At 36.4% G+C, this 14,571-nt stretch overlaps 1 long non-coding RNA gene and 1 pseudogene across 5 annotated transcripts; both read right to left on the minus strand.

Annotated features, from left to right (window-relative positions):
• Positions 1-3,744: 3,744 nt before the first annotated feature.
• Positions 3,745-8,534, minus strand: LOC147521533 (uncharacterized). Of its 4 annotated transcripts, none has more exons than XR_015194137.1 (4): positions 7,273-8,534; positions 6,130-7,024; positions 5,277-6,047; positions 3,745-4,436 (listed from the first exon to the last, which is right to left on the minus strand). It is a non-coding gene; the product is annotated as an uncharacterized LOC147521533 (long non-coding RNA). The 4 variants fall into 4 exon arrangements; XR_015194138.1 differs by having other exon boundaries at positions 6,130-6,473; positions 6,947-8,534; XR_015194136.1 differs by having other exon boundaries at positions 3,745-4,291; positions 6,130-8,534.
• A 240-nt stretch (positions 8,535-8,774) lies between these two features.
• Positions 8,775-14,243, minus strand: LOC147521534 (G2/mitotic-specific cyclin S13-7 pseudogene; annotated as a pseudogene). The gene is made up of 10 exons (XR_015201887.1): positions 14,085-14,243; positions 13,096-13,156; positions 12,868-13,011; positions 12,412-12,559; positions 12,164-12,323; positions 11,980-12,056; positions 11,706-11,759; positions 11,505-11,595; positions 11,109-11,410; positions 8,775-10,960 (listed from the first exon to the last, which is right to left on the minus strand). The product of XR_015201887.1 is annotated as a G2/mitotic-specific cyclin S13-7 pseudogene (transcript).
• Positions 14,244-14,571: the final 328 nt, after the last annotated feature.

Here is a 14,571-nt window from a genome sequence, read left to right on the forward strand (position 1 = left end):
TATCCCCAAAGTGCGACAAGGTTGATCATTCCCCATCAACACATCTCCATTATCAAGCTCCTTGAAGCTTGAAAACCACTCTCGTATGGGACAAACATGATAGGTAGCACCCGTATCCAAAATCCATTCACTAGAGTCAATGAAACAAATACTAGATGTAACGGCAAAAGAAAAATTGGAACCATCCGAATCATTACCTCCTTGAGCAATGTTGACATTGGCCTGTTTTTGCTCGGTGTCTTTCATCTTGTGTTTTAACTTCTTGCAGTCCTTTTTCCAATGCCCAACCTCAAGACAAAAAACACACTCATCTTTGGCCAGAGTTCACCCTCTCGACTTAGAACGAGATTTCTCTCTTCCTCCACCAGAATTCGGGCGGTCATTAGACCTCCCTCTTACCATAAAAGTAGAACTCGTCGACTCCTTTGACTCCCTTTCATTATTGTTCATCATATCCCAATTTGTCAACGCAGTTTGCACCTCATAAAAGTTCAAAGATTTCTTTCCAAACATAATGGTGGTTTTTATATGCCCGTACTCCTCCTTAGGAATAGATCTCAACAAATAGAAAGCTTTGTCTTCATCCTTCGTTTTTCTTCAATATTCAACAAGTCAATAAGTAACTTATTTAACTCATTCATATGTTGGGCCAATGAAACACCTTGCTTCTTTCTCATTTCATATAACTTCTCTTTCATAAAGACACGACCTTCCATTGTCTTATTCAAATACTTCTCTTCAAGGATTCTCCAAATTTTCTTGGCCGAAGTCTCATTGAGAACAAGGTACTTCACATCCCTAGCCAAATACGATCTTATGATACCACAAGCTCATCTATTTTTCTTAACCCAAACAATTTCCTCTATATCTTATGGTTTTTCATCTAACACATCATCTAAGTCTTGTTGGCATAGTGCATCTATAACTTCACAATGCCACATACTAAAATTGTTAGATCCATCGAATTTTTCCACATCAATTCTCGCATGATTGAAATATTCAAAGTCGTAGGAGATTTCTCCTTAGACGTAGAAGTCGTAGGAGTAATGGTGGACTCTGTCGACAGATTATTCTCAAACTTTCACACACCCCAAACAATCCACAATAACCAAATAAACACCCTCTTGGGAATTTCAACACACACTTGATAGTCAAAAGAGAACCCAAATACCAACAACCACAATAATCAACTAAGAAACTCACTTGAGAATTTCTTCAAACACTTGAACTCCTTCAATAGCCACAAGTACAAACCCAAAGTAAAACCTTGACTCCGATACTAATTTGTTGTGCAACGGAAGCAATAACAACTACAAATGGCGATAACAACAACATCTTAAGAGGAGTGGTGAATTACAACCAACCAAAGCAAACAAAGTATCGACTATGCAAGAAATAACCAACCAAGTAGTACAGACACAAAGATTTAAGTAGTTTGGCTTACACCTAATCCACAACCAAATGAGAAGTTTCAAATTGAGAGAATCAAATAGTGTTACACACTCACCTTGTTCAATTGAACACCCAAAGTTTCCTTTTAGAAGAACTCACAAATCTCTTATCACTCTTTGGTTAAAACCCTAACTTTGTTTATATAGTGTAGCTGAAATTTCGAAAGAATATGAAATTTTGGCTCATTTCGGCATATGGCTACCAAAGGCCCATTAGGCCCATCATCCCAACAGTTATGCTATACTGTTTGACACCGTTTTGAATGGTGTACTAAAATGTAAACACAAGAACAAGCTTAAGAGAAAAACAAAGAACTCGCCACTCTATAATCCACCAAAGAGATAAGAGTTATGCCACTAAAACTATTCCCTCTATGGAATCCACCGAGAGATAAGAGTTGTCTCATTAAGGCTGAGTCCATCCAATGGTCTTGGACTTTGTATCTGCAAAACTGGAAAAATAAAAAAAAGACAGTGTTTTAAGGATAAGGAGTACGATATTGGATCTAATGGTTTGGAACAGACACTTTAAACACTTGGACATATCAAATGCTTTAAAGTTTAAACAAATTGGTTTTGTTCATTTTGCGCCAATTCAACTTGCGCAGAACGCACTCTTTTCATTTGGCGCCAATTCAACTCGCGCAGAACCAGTGTTCATTATTCCAAACGGAATTCCGAAATTCCGCCCAATATTTCAATTTTTCAAAAAACCGGAAAAAATAACATAGGGTCGAAATTTTAATGATTCCAAAATTTGTCGAAATATTATAAATTTCAATTTTTGGATTTATCAGAATTCTAATAATTTCAAAATCCTGAACTATGCGTAGAACTCACTCTCTTCATTTGGCACCAATAATTCGTGTAAAAGGCACTCTCTATTTCTCAATATTCTCTATATAGTAAAATATAGATAGAGAGTAAAATCCGTCTCTTTCAACTCCACTTTTACAGGAATAAGGAGTCATTGTACTCTGCCTAAGAAGAACTTCTCAATAAAATTGCTCTAACTTCATTCAAAATACATCTCTCTTTTTCCATTACAATTTCTACATATATTTATAACAAAAATACAAAATGCAAAACCCAAAGCCTATAGAAAATACAAAGAGACCGGCATTAAAAACTTCAGCTAGGTTCAACATCAAAGCATAGGAAGTTTCTCACTACATAACACACACCACTAGAAAGCTAATTAAGTCTAGTTATAAAAAAAAAGTATAGTTTCCAAGCCAATTTACGGTTCAAGGTTTGTAGAGAAAGTTACGGTCATTTTACAACAATGTGTTTTCAAACTGGATTGCCAATCCGAATTAGATTTATTTGGGCTAAATCTTGGACTATTGATTGGATGTTTCGTCATCACTGTTCTCCCAAATCCTGACCTTAAACAATGCAACAAACTATATGTTGTTACGAATTAATTATTGTATTAGTATTCTCCCTTGCTATAATTAACATCACCACCAATATAATTTACAAATTGGAAAATCAGTGGAGAAGGGAGTGAGGGAGTGCCATTGATTTGGATCATTTTGGGATTTGCCAGTTGGGTGTTGATAATTTATTGTTACCTTATCTTTTTAGATATTGCAGTTCTTACTTTTATGAGTAGGGAGAAAAGTGAACATATGGCACAGTGAGAAGTCCACTGTAAACTGTATCCGTGCACTTAGAAATATTAGAGTAGGTCCTTTAATGATAATTTAGTTAGTACTGCTATAAAATGATGATGAAGGAAGTAGGATTCTGTCATATATAGAACAGCTATATGTAGGTTCCTTTTGCTAAGAGTGAACAGACTTTCCAGGTTGGCTTCTAATATAGGGGTACTAAAGAAGACACCGATAGAATTGAATGTTCTTTAAGCAAACTATCTCCAAATGAAATACTCGTTGGAGTTGCTTGAAATTGAATGAATTTGTAGGTTGTTTTCACTGTCGTTTTAAATCCTGGGTCAAGGAGGTTTTTATTGGAAATAGTTGGTGGCTATCATTTATTTTGATTTTGTCATTTCTTTGGTTGTTATTGAGTCATGAGTCAGGACATTCCTTTTGATTGGACAAGTAACATTCCACATATTCCTTTTTCTTTCTTATTCTCCACTCATTTTGCTATTAGGCGCCGTATTGGAAGCACAAAAATCCCAAGTTTTCTTATCGGATCATGTTTTTTTCTTCAGCTCTCTTGAAGACTTGATAACTTTATGATACATATACTTAACTTGCACAACAGCTTCCGAGCGGTACTGAGATTGGACCTCAATTAATTTCCAAGGGGAGAAGTTAACACTATTTTACCTCATTATTTATTTCCGTTAACAAAAAATTGTATCAGTTTGAAAAGATTGACACATAGGTGAAGTATCGGTACCCAACTACCCATTATGGCCACGGTTGGATACTTGGATACTCCTTAACACACTTCACTTCTCGGAAACTGGAAAATTCCAATTACAATCTGGGTAGGATTCACCATCCGCATAAGCCAACTGTGGTACGAATGGAACAGCAACTGTGTCTAAGCAACTGGAAAGACCTGACCCTCATAATTTCTTACCACCCATAAGCCTTGAACACAAAAGAAATAGTAAATCAGCTTAGTGATTCTTAATTAAAAGCAACTCCATCCATCCTCGGGCTTCCCATAACACCATAAACAGTGCCATCACTGTTATCTTAACTTAAATACTTTCTGGTGGACTATTACCTCGTGCACCCACTGAACTGCTTGTCGTATGTACTTCATCAAGCCTCAAATCTTATATAAATCGTGCACCTTTTATCCTGGTTTTAGTTATGATCTTTCATCTGTCGTACAAGACCTGTAGGAACCACCTGTCATCCGATTCCAGCCATGAAGCCAAACAGAAGTGATGTAAGTGACTATTTCTAGCACAAGTAGCAGCCAGCCCAACCCAGACTGCGAATGTAGTTCAAACATCAAAGGGAGTACTTGCGAACTTGTCACACTTTTCAAATGCTGAACCCAAAAAAGAGTTTTTTTTTTTCAGATAAAGACCTTAAGACAAAAACCAATATTTGATATAAGAAGAAAACCCTTTATAAATTGAAGATATTACAAAAGAAGAAGAACAAGGAGGAGGAGAAGTTATAAACGAAATGTCATAATCTAGCATTCCCAAATAGACATTCATCATATAGTCAGTAAACAATTTTTAATCGTAAAAAAATGCAGTAAAAGGATAACACCATTGCAATGAAATTACAACAAAAAATACATAAACCAAATGTCATAATCTAGCGTTCCCACAAAGACATAGGTCACTTATATCACTTATATAAGTACAGGGGAAAAAAAACCTTTAGAAAAAAAATCTATATACATAATAAAGGTTTTTCTGAAACAGATTTTGGTTTAAAAAAATGTTTAAGAAAAAATGTGTAAAACAAGTTTTGAAAAAGATGTATTAACAAGTCTTTGCAAGCAAAAAACAATAGCAAAAAGAAAACATCATTAGTTCAATACAGGTAAGGGACATACCTGCAGAAAGTGAAAAATGTCATAATCAAGCGTTCCCAAAAAGACATTTATCACTTGAAAAAACATGAAAAAGAATACACACAACTTTTCAAAATATAATCAAACCAAGGAATAAGTAATTACATTAAAGAAATAGTGAAAGTTTTAAATAGGTTTTACCGATTTTGAAACAATATATAAGTTGGGAAATAGTTAGGAACAATTACAAGACTTATATTTTTGTTATATATAGGAAAATAAATCACTCTGTATCTAAAAACAAAGGCAATGATAAAGTAAATAAAAAAATTAATATAATTTTTCATGAAGGAAGCATACCGTCGAAGAACCCTGGGTGCCAACGATCCAGTTTAGGCATATTGCTTGCAACAAGCATTGCCCAAAGTGCCAAATCAAACCCCTCAACTCCTCAAGCCTCCAGTTACTCTTTCATCTTCTCTAGGACCTCGTCAATCTCTTCCATCTGTTGTTGTGTTTCCTCACCCGCTACAAACTTATGAACCAAATCATTAACCTCAATTGAGCTGCAACCTAATGTCTTCACCACCCTTATGTTCTTCAATACTTTTCCTTATTCTCTTTGCATCATAATACAGTATTAGCCCACCAGTGCATAGCAGTTGGACAGTAAAAATGTAGAACCCAAAGAGCCTCTCGGCTACAACAACTGTCAATCATTGAATCGTTTGATTTCCCATAAAGTAGAATCTGGATTTCTGATATCGATCCTGAGCAAGAGAATTGAATCTCAAGTTTCTACATTAGATCACACTGAAGCTAGATATTCAATCACTAATGTCCACAAGTCAACATCAATGAAAAAAGTGAGTAAACCATAAGACATCATCAAGGACATTGTGTTTCTAAATTTATCCGGTACCAAATTCGAATACATGGATGGTTTTACAAATACTTCTCTAGTGCAATTGAGAACTGCTTGTAGGCCTTTCCAACAACCTAGTAGCATATAAATACTGTCATGAAGCTACCGCCCCCTGCAGAGCAGCAAATTCCCTTCCCAACTTCCTGGATTCAAGTCATTCAACCCTCCATTACCTTTGTTAGTTTCTCTAACTTCTTCACTAAAAACTGTAACACCAAGATTTGCAAACTGGAGTTAGGACATAGACTAAATTTGATATAAATGAGTAGATTGCATGGCAATAGTAACCTCAATCAAATTATCATTGGGTTTTTTGAAAGCAATTTCCTCTATTGCAGAGCATGTCGCCCAGCAATCCTGAGAAAGTCCACATCAGGTTATAAACTTAGTACCTTAGCAAAATCTTACGTCGAATCGTGCACGCACGACTCAATTAGTAACTTGGTACTTCAGCAAAAAAGTTCCGTTCAGTTAGTTACCACTTACCGCCTCATACACTGTTTACCACAACTTTTAGGCAGCCAGCTATTATACCTTTTATCCTGGCTTTATTTCTGACCTTTCATATGTACTAGAAGACTTGTAGCAACCACCTGTCATCCAGGTTGCCCCATTCAAGTTGAAGGTTCCATCTATGAAGCCAGGCAAGAGCGGTATCAGTGACTACTTCAAGCACATGGAGCAGTTAGAGGTCGCTCCCTCAAGCGATCTTCTGTAGTTTAACACATGAGAACAAGAAAAGAGCTGTCTAACATCCTACACGCCTTGCACACTTAATGTTGCCATACACATCAAGTCTAATATATAAGAAACTAGCTATAGTAAGCAGGGATAAATATGTTCAATGCCTAAGCTAGTGCTAATTTGATACCATTAATTTCCATTTACATCACCTAGGATACTCAAAATTGATAACCCGTGTCATCACCTAGCATACAGATTGATGGCTCCGACACGGCATGGACTAACAACGCAGGCTTAAATATATTAACAATTGAAAATGAAGGGGTATGGAACCTGTTTTGAAGTTTCTGGTTATCATAGCCCGTTGGTCAGCATTGTAGTCTTTAATACTATATACAAGACTCGATAATGAATTACTGACCTGTTTCATATGCGACGATGAAAGTAACCTCCATTGACTAATAACATTAAAATTCGCAAGAACCATCGAGAAACTTACCTGGCAAGGATTTCAGACAGTTTATAATAATGAATAACACAGCGTAAAAAATTGAATGAGAAAATAACAAAACTATGGATTCCATCTGGCAAGAATTCCAAAAAAATTGAATGAACTATACCTTGGACTGTGCCTTATATCTATTAAAGAACTGAGTAGCATGTAAAGCAACAAAGTTTTTTCAGCATAAACAATCTGAAAGATCTATAGCTTAAGATAATATGTAAAGCAATGAATGTTATCCATACCAAATGATGCACAACGAAGCCATCATTCGCTCTGGCATAGCCAAAGAGTTGATAAACCCATCCACAAAGGATTTATCGAGGCACCAAGCATCTTTCCAGAATGTCACGCCAAAGACTGCAGCCTTACGTGTCTAGGCCAGCCTCCTAGGGATAGAGGTCTGAATTTTGCGTAAAAAAGAAAAACCAAGAAGAGCAAAACAAATCAAACATTGAGAAAACGAAGGAAGCAGGTTAACCCCAAGGAAAAGGCTTAGAAAAAACAACAAAAAAAGAACGAAGAAACGTTTTCAAAAATAAAACAAATACAACTAGTGAAAATGTAAACATTAACAACCTTTTCCAAAAAAAAATTATTAAAATCAGTTGGAAATTTTAGATAAAAATATATTTTGAAAGAGGAATCACCATGACATAGAAACAAAATAACACAAACAGAAAATTATGATCCGAGCAGATTTTTTTAGAGGAAGACTTCTGAAACTTAAAATATATGGTACCAAAACAGGTGAGAGCCTAAATATGACATTAGCAGGTAATGCACTAATGCTAGAGCAAGTCTTCCGGAGTTACAAACGACGCTGAGAACATAACCTTGCTTCTATAAAAGTAAACACAGGATCTGCAAATGTACCCCCAAGACGATGAGGCTCAAGGAATTATATGGATGATTCACTGATTCCCTGATCCTCATTCGAGTCCATACCCTCTTTTGGCACCTATACCTCCTTCGGTAAAAGATCTGAATCAACCCCCAGTATGTCTATAACATTCCAGCAAGTCCTTATCCACCACTCCCAAAGGACATTTATCACCATAAAGAAGTGAAAAAAAAAAGTAAGACATTATCTAAAGAACATTCAACATGAAAAAATACTTAACCTAAACAACAGGTTTCAAAATCAAACCTTATTCACCTTCCCCAAAAGGACTTGGTAAATAAAGTGATAATAATCAAAATTAAATAAAAACAAAGGAACATGATTAGGTGAAAACTTAGAAAACATAGGGAACAAAAACCAAAGTAAGCTTATAAGTTATAACTCAAAAACCAACAAAATCAAATAACTTGCGCACAACTTCCAACTATCACTTTGTACACATTTATATCCCAGATAAAATTGTAACTGTGGTTTCAACTAAATATGACAACATATGACTTGATTTATTGTCTAAATCACAATTAGTAAATTAGTTACAAATGTCCTTAAGTTCGAATGACGGTTCATTAAACAATAATCACTTGCTCAACTGATCATGAATTATAGAAACTAGCAATCATGCACATGCTCTGCATGTGGTGAAAAAAAAATCTTATGGAAGCTTATGTGACGACTGTCTTTACCTTGGAAAAGTTTATTACTAATGTTAGACAAATAAGCAAAACTGAAGGGGAAATCCATTGTACTTGGCACACAGAGTACAATGCGTTAACTGCAATGCACTTTGAAACTAAAACCAAAACATACCCATTAACCGGTATGAAGTAAAGAAACACCCACAAATTTTTATTTTTTTTGAACAGCCAACAAATAACTACTTCCTTTATATCTTGAAGTTGGATATCAAATATACACAAAGAAGTGTTTACACAAAAGGACACACACTGGGAAAGAAAACTCTGGTCATTACAATACCCATGATCCACTTCAATACCTACTACTTCCTTATAGTTATCTAGAGCGCTGGTGTTGCGCCTATCATACTAAAAAGAAAGTGTCACTGATTGCACAAGGACACAAGCTTAACTCTGGTCATTACAGAAACAATGACCTGTCATCGACTACAAACGCCATTTATTGGTAAACTGGATCAATTCAAAAGGTATTTAGCTGGTGGCAGTAGAGCAACTGCGCCCCAAAGAGGATGTGTATACTTCTTGCGAATGGCTTGGAGCCTGTCCTCGCTGGTCACCGAGTGGAAGTGAGCCAACATCTTGGCACAGTCCAGAAGCTGTGATTAAGAGAAACCAGTGTGATGCTTCAGAGTTTCATCCCAATTCAAAAAGGGGTTTTGTTCAAGGTACAACGTGCAACATAGACTGCAGAAGCATCTACCAGTGATGAACAGTACCGTATCAACTCATACTGCGTCAAGGCCAGCTCTGCCAAGAAGAATATCATGTTCTCCATCTCCTAATCAGACACAACAGCCTTTATATATATCGCACAAGGAAGCTAGACATATGGTGTTGGGACTGTTAAGCTCCATTCAAGCTTTCCCAGAATCAGCTTCTCCATTACAAGTATCTGTGCTTTGCCGCAATGCAAACAAAGTCATTAACCTCAGGTGCCCAAATCTCCTCATATTTGCTTGCTAATGAGCATGGCACTCATGCCTATTAACTGCAAAATCTTCTTTGAAACTGATCTCATGGAAAGGTACCGATCAACTATATGAACTGTAAGATATAGAGTTTCAGGCATGAGCTCAAACTTGTTGTGAACTTCAATTAACCATTCCACAAGAATATCCCTCATCTTCTCATTAATTTCATGCTGAGTATACATGTAAGCGTGAACTCAGCTCGAATTCTCAGCAAGCTTGTAATATTTGTATATATCCTCTACATAGTCCACAGCTGCCAAGTGATTATCAGCATCTGCTGCATCAATATCGATAATGGCATCCTTTGGCTTATTGGTTATACCACAAGCAGCCTTGCTTCGAGCAGTTAGAACTGATGTAAGGGTATGAACCTTCTTCTTCTTCGGCGAAGCTTCTCTAGACTGTCTACGAATTTCTGATTTTTCTTCTTCAGTATCAGTATCAGTATCAGGACTAATCTCAATAACCTTCTCAGGCTTTGGCCTCACAGTAACATTCTTCAGAGCAACCTTCCGTATTGCAGCAACTTCTTTTCCAACAATATGACCATCAACAACTACAACAATTTGTTTCTTATTGTTATTCTCAGTGACTGTCTCTTGTGGTTTGGAAATTATCTGTGCACAGAAATTCCTCGTTACTGGGCGAGTAATTGGGTTCACATCAATGCCTCTTCCATCAACACCTCTATTTGTTACATTTATGAGTGCTCGTCGATTATTTCCTTCAGCTGCACCAGCCTTGTGCGTTCCTCCACCTACAATTACTGCCCCTCCTCTGGGTTGGTTCGGAACAACAGGTCTTGAACCCATTTCTTCGTTTTCTTGTTCTTGAAATTGCTTCGCACCAAAAATACACCTCCAAAAGTTTAAATCAATGATGATATTAGAATCTGTGGACGGGAACCACCGCCTTCTTCAGAACTTGAATTCGCCACCTTCTTTTCTCTTCTCCACTTCTCTCTTTCTTTCTCTCTGCAAATAACGGTTCTTGTTCTTTGCAGTTGTTAAATTGAATGAAAGTAATTCAAACAGATGCACTATAAACTAATAATGGTAGATGTGTTTTTAGTACTACTCACTTGCACCATTTGGGAGATGTATACAATTGAATTCCTCTTCATTAGTAACCATTCCCTTTCCAAGCAAGCTTTGAACATCTCATTTTTGCTAATTCCGAACTTAGAAGTTGTTAAAGCTGCGGGGTGGCTCTTTCTCTTATCAAATGGGGTGCTGAGTTCGTCTCCTAGCTTGTGGCCAACATGGAATGACTGGAATGTTTCTGCAAACTCCTTGACAGAAACATAGTGATATGGTTCATCTTTACAGGCCTAGTACTGCTGCTGGTCCTTTCTTGATGTTACCTGATATAAAAATAATTGAGTGCTGTCACATACTGAAACTTTTGGTTTTTACATATAATTCCTCTAAGGCTACTGCAAAATAAGGTACCATGTTGTTCTAGACAATTAAAATAAGTTGAAGATAATTGATTGAGTTTCAGAAGCATACTTCCTGCAAGAAGTCTGCAACTCCCTTCCGCTCAGGACATTTGAATCCCAGTGATTCAAAGAACTCAAGAACATTCTCACGAGGACCCTGGTACACAATATGTCCATCAGAGAGTAGAACAATGTCATCAAAGAGGTCATAAGTTTCAGGTGCCGGCTGAAGAAGAGCAATCATAGCAGTTCCACCAAGAATGTGGACGGACTGCCTGAGTGCGTTCACAATCTGGAAAGTCGTTGAGCTGTCCAGGCCAGTGGATATCTCATCCATGAAAAATGCTTTTGCTGGTCCCACAAGCATCTCTCCTACATATAACAATCATAGTGTAGATTATTGACCCAAATCAGGAGTAGCTCATGCTTAATAGTGAAAGAATCTGAGCAGATTGATTTGTTCCACCTGTGGTAACACGTTTCTTCTGGCCACCAGAGATACCCCTTATCATTACATTTCCCACCATGGTATCGGCACATATATCTAGTCCCAAAATCTGAAGATGTAAGACGAAATTAATGAGGAAAAACTCAGAACACTTGGTGCTTCCAAAACAACCATTTATCAGAACAGAGAAATGCATATAGAACCTGTCCCCTCACTTACCTTGAGAAAGTATTCAGTTATAACATTTTCTTTCTAACCTTCCAGTGATGTTGCCTGCTCAAGTGGGGTGAGGATGGAAACAAGCATAATGAAAAATGATTCAGAACCATTGGATTCTTAAGAAAAAAGACGCAGCACAACAAACAAACAGAAAAGTTCTTCTTGAAGACACCATAAGAAAGAGCTTAAATATAAAACGTCTCTCCCCCCAGCAAAATTTAAGAAACAATCAAACGAGCCTTTGAACAAACAAAAAGAAGAATCCTGATTTCACCTTCATAAACACATCAATATCTGGGTCTGGCTTAATATTAGCCACTTTCTCTCTTCGGGATAACTCTGACAGCATATCTGTAAATAATTCCAATTCGAAACAGAGAACTCTTTTCATATAGAGAAAATATTTTTCTGTTACTCTGTTGCATCACTTGACACAATTATTTAGAAGTTGAAGTTACCATATCGTGCTCCAACCCCTTGGCATCTTGCGGAAAATGCTAAGGTTTCTCTCACTGTCATTTCTCCAATGTGGAGATCATCCTGACTTACATAAGCAGAATTCCTCCGCGGAACAAATTCATCCATTCCATGTCCATTGTAGGTTATTCTTCCTGAAACCTGCAACCACGAGAATGGAAACCAAACTTTGATTCATTTAATGTATCGTGAATTAGCTGCTCACAAAACCTTCCAGAAATCTGCTTACATGTGAACCTGACTACGTGCAACCACTCTACATGTGAACCTGACTACATGTGAATCTGCATTGACATTCCCAGCTATGTCCAAAATCTTATTAAAGATTGAAGTGCAAGCATCATATGATTTGATGCAATCATCTCCACCATTTTTCGCTGCAACAACACTTCAAGATTAATCTACAAGTCTAACATAATCATAGTGAAAAGTATAGAAGAAAGCTTTCTATATTCATTCGCAGAGAGATCAGTTTGGATGCTCCCTTCTAAAATCTTTTCATCTCAGATGAACTCAAAAAAATAATAATGAAGTGGTGTCAACGACCAAATCCCGTCGTCATAAATGATGTATCTTGAAATGGACAAACATCTAGGACTTCAAAACACTAAAACTACAATGATGTCTCTGTAGTCTGAGAATTGTTATTACTGGGAGTAGTATTAAGAAAGTGGGGAAGACTTACCACATAGTTCTACTGTTTGCTCGCATTATGGAACCATTCCATTAATACTTCAGACTCTTGGATAATTTTCATTTGTAAGGCATAGACCGTGGAAGCCTTGTACTGAACTACTAAATCAATAAGTCCATTGCCAATGGCGAATCCCTGTTTGGCCACATAATTTGGTTATGTAGGTCCACGATTGGGAGTGACAACAACAAATTCATAATTAATCAATAAGAGAAGTACCTTCAGATTTATATGAATCCCTTATTTCTCTTTGTAATCATTTTATTTTGAAGTCATCGGGCTATTTTGGAAATTATTTGCAAATACAAAAAATCGACACCATTATCACCATTAAGAAAAGAGAAGCAGTTCATTGAAAATTAGGACCAAACCTTTAAAACAACAACACTCAAAAACATTGGAATGATATATGAGAAAAAACAAAGGTATGTTAAGAGATGAATTTACATGAACTGTGGGCAATAAGATTAAAATTCTCAGTAGACAATCTTCATGGTAGACTATAAAAGTGATGGTCAGAATTCACTCACCCAATTCGCATCCATCTGTTAAAGAAAAAACTGATTTTATCGATTTCAAGGAGAGTGGCTTTTTCAGGGGATTTGCAAGCAAAGAATTGGGAAAAAGTTTCAAATCTAGGAGCGAGCTCTCTTTTACTGTTTGCAAAAGAGGTGGGAGACGTAGAGTCGAGATTTCGTGAATTTATTAGTGTAAGAGCATCTTCTAGTGTCATATTTGATATCTCCGACTTTAACTGCTTTTCAAGCACCTCTGCCATGTCTTCAATCCCTGCCGTCCTCATATTGAGAGCACTCTTAACAGAACGTGCCCAATTCATCAGTTCAGTAAACATCAAACTAATGAAGAAATAGGAGGAAAAGACGAATGCCCACATCTCAAAACAAAACACTATACACATAGGGTGACATTGCAGATTTAATTTAGTAGTACTCAAGTTCTTAGATCAACAAAGATCAAATGCAAGGAAAAGTGCAACACCAACGTTTCAAACAGCAAATTAGACAATATATATAGACAATTCAAATAAAATAAGAAAAACTCAAAGTGCAAAATAAACAGAAGGTTGAAAAAATAGTGGAAAGCATATCATAACACATGTATGGCAAGATGCAAAAGAATGTAGCATTTCCCCATGTTTACAATGAACTATATGTAATGAAAAGAAGGAAGATAAAGTATATGCATACCTGAGCAAGGATCCTAATCTTTTCAATTTTTTCCATGACTTGAGGACCAACTTCTCTTTGAAGAACGTCAAATGTTCTATTTGTTTGTTGAGGTTAAGTGATTAGAGGTTTTTTTTAATTTAAGAGACAGAGAAGAGAAGCTATTGATAAGTATTTCAAGAGAGACAAGAGATAATAAGATTTTTTTTTTACCTACTGTTTGCAAAAAAAAGGTGGGATATGTAGAGATTGAGAGGGAGACGAAAAGGGAAAAAATTAGTATATTTATGGTAATTTAAGTCTTAATTTATGACTAATAAATATAGGCGTACAATTCATATAGTCATATAGTGCGTGCATTTGGTTTTTAACCTGAATTTACACGAAACTCCTCTGTGAGTGTGTTATAACTTAAGGGTATAAATGGAAATAAAAATCGAAATGACGGAATAGTCCTTTTTAAAGGCATTGAATATTTTATTTTAATAAATATCTAATCAAGGGTATT

The sequence above is a fragment of the Coptis chinensis genome, chromosome 1 (genome assembly GCF_015680905.1).
Source record: "Coptis chinensis isolate HL-2020 chromosome 1, ASM1568090v1, whole genome shotgun sequence".
NCBI lineage: Eukaryota > Viridiplantae > Streptophyta > Magnoliopsida > Ranunculales > Ranunculaceae > Coptis > Coptis chinensis.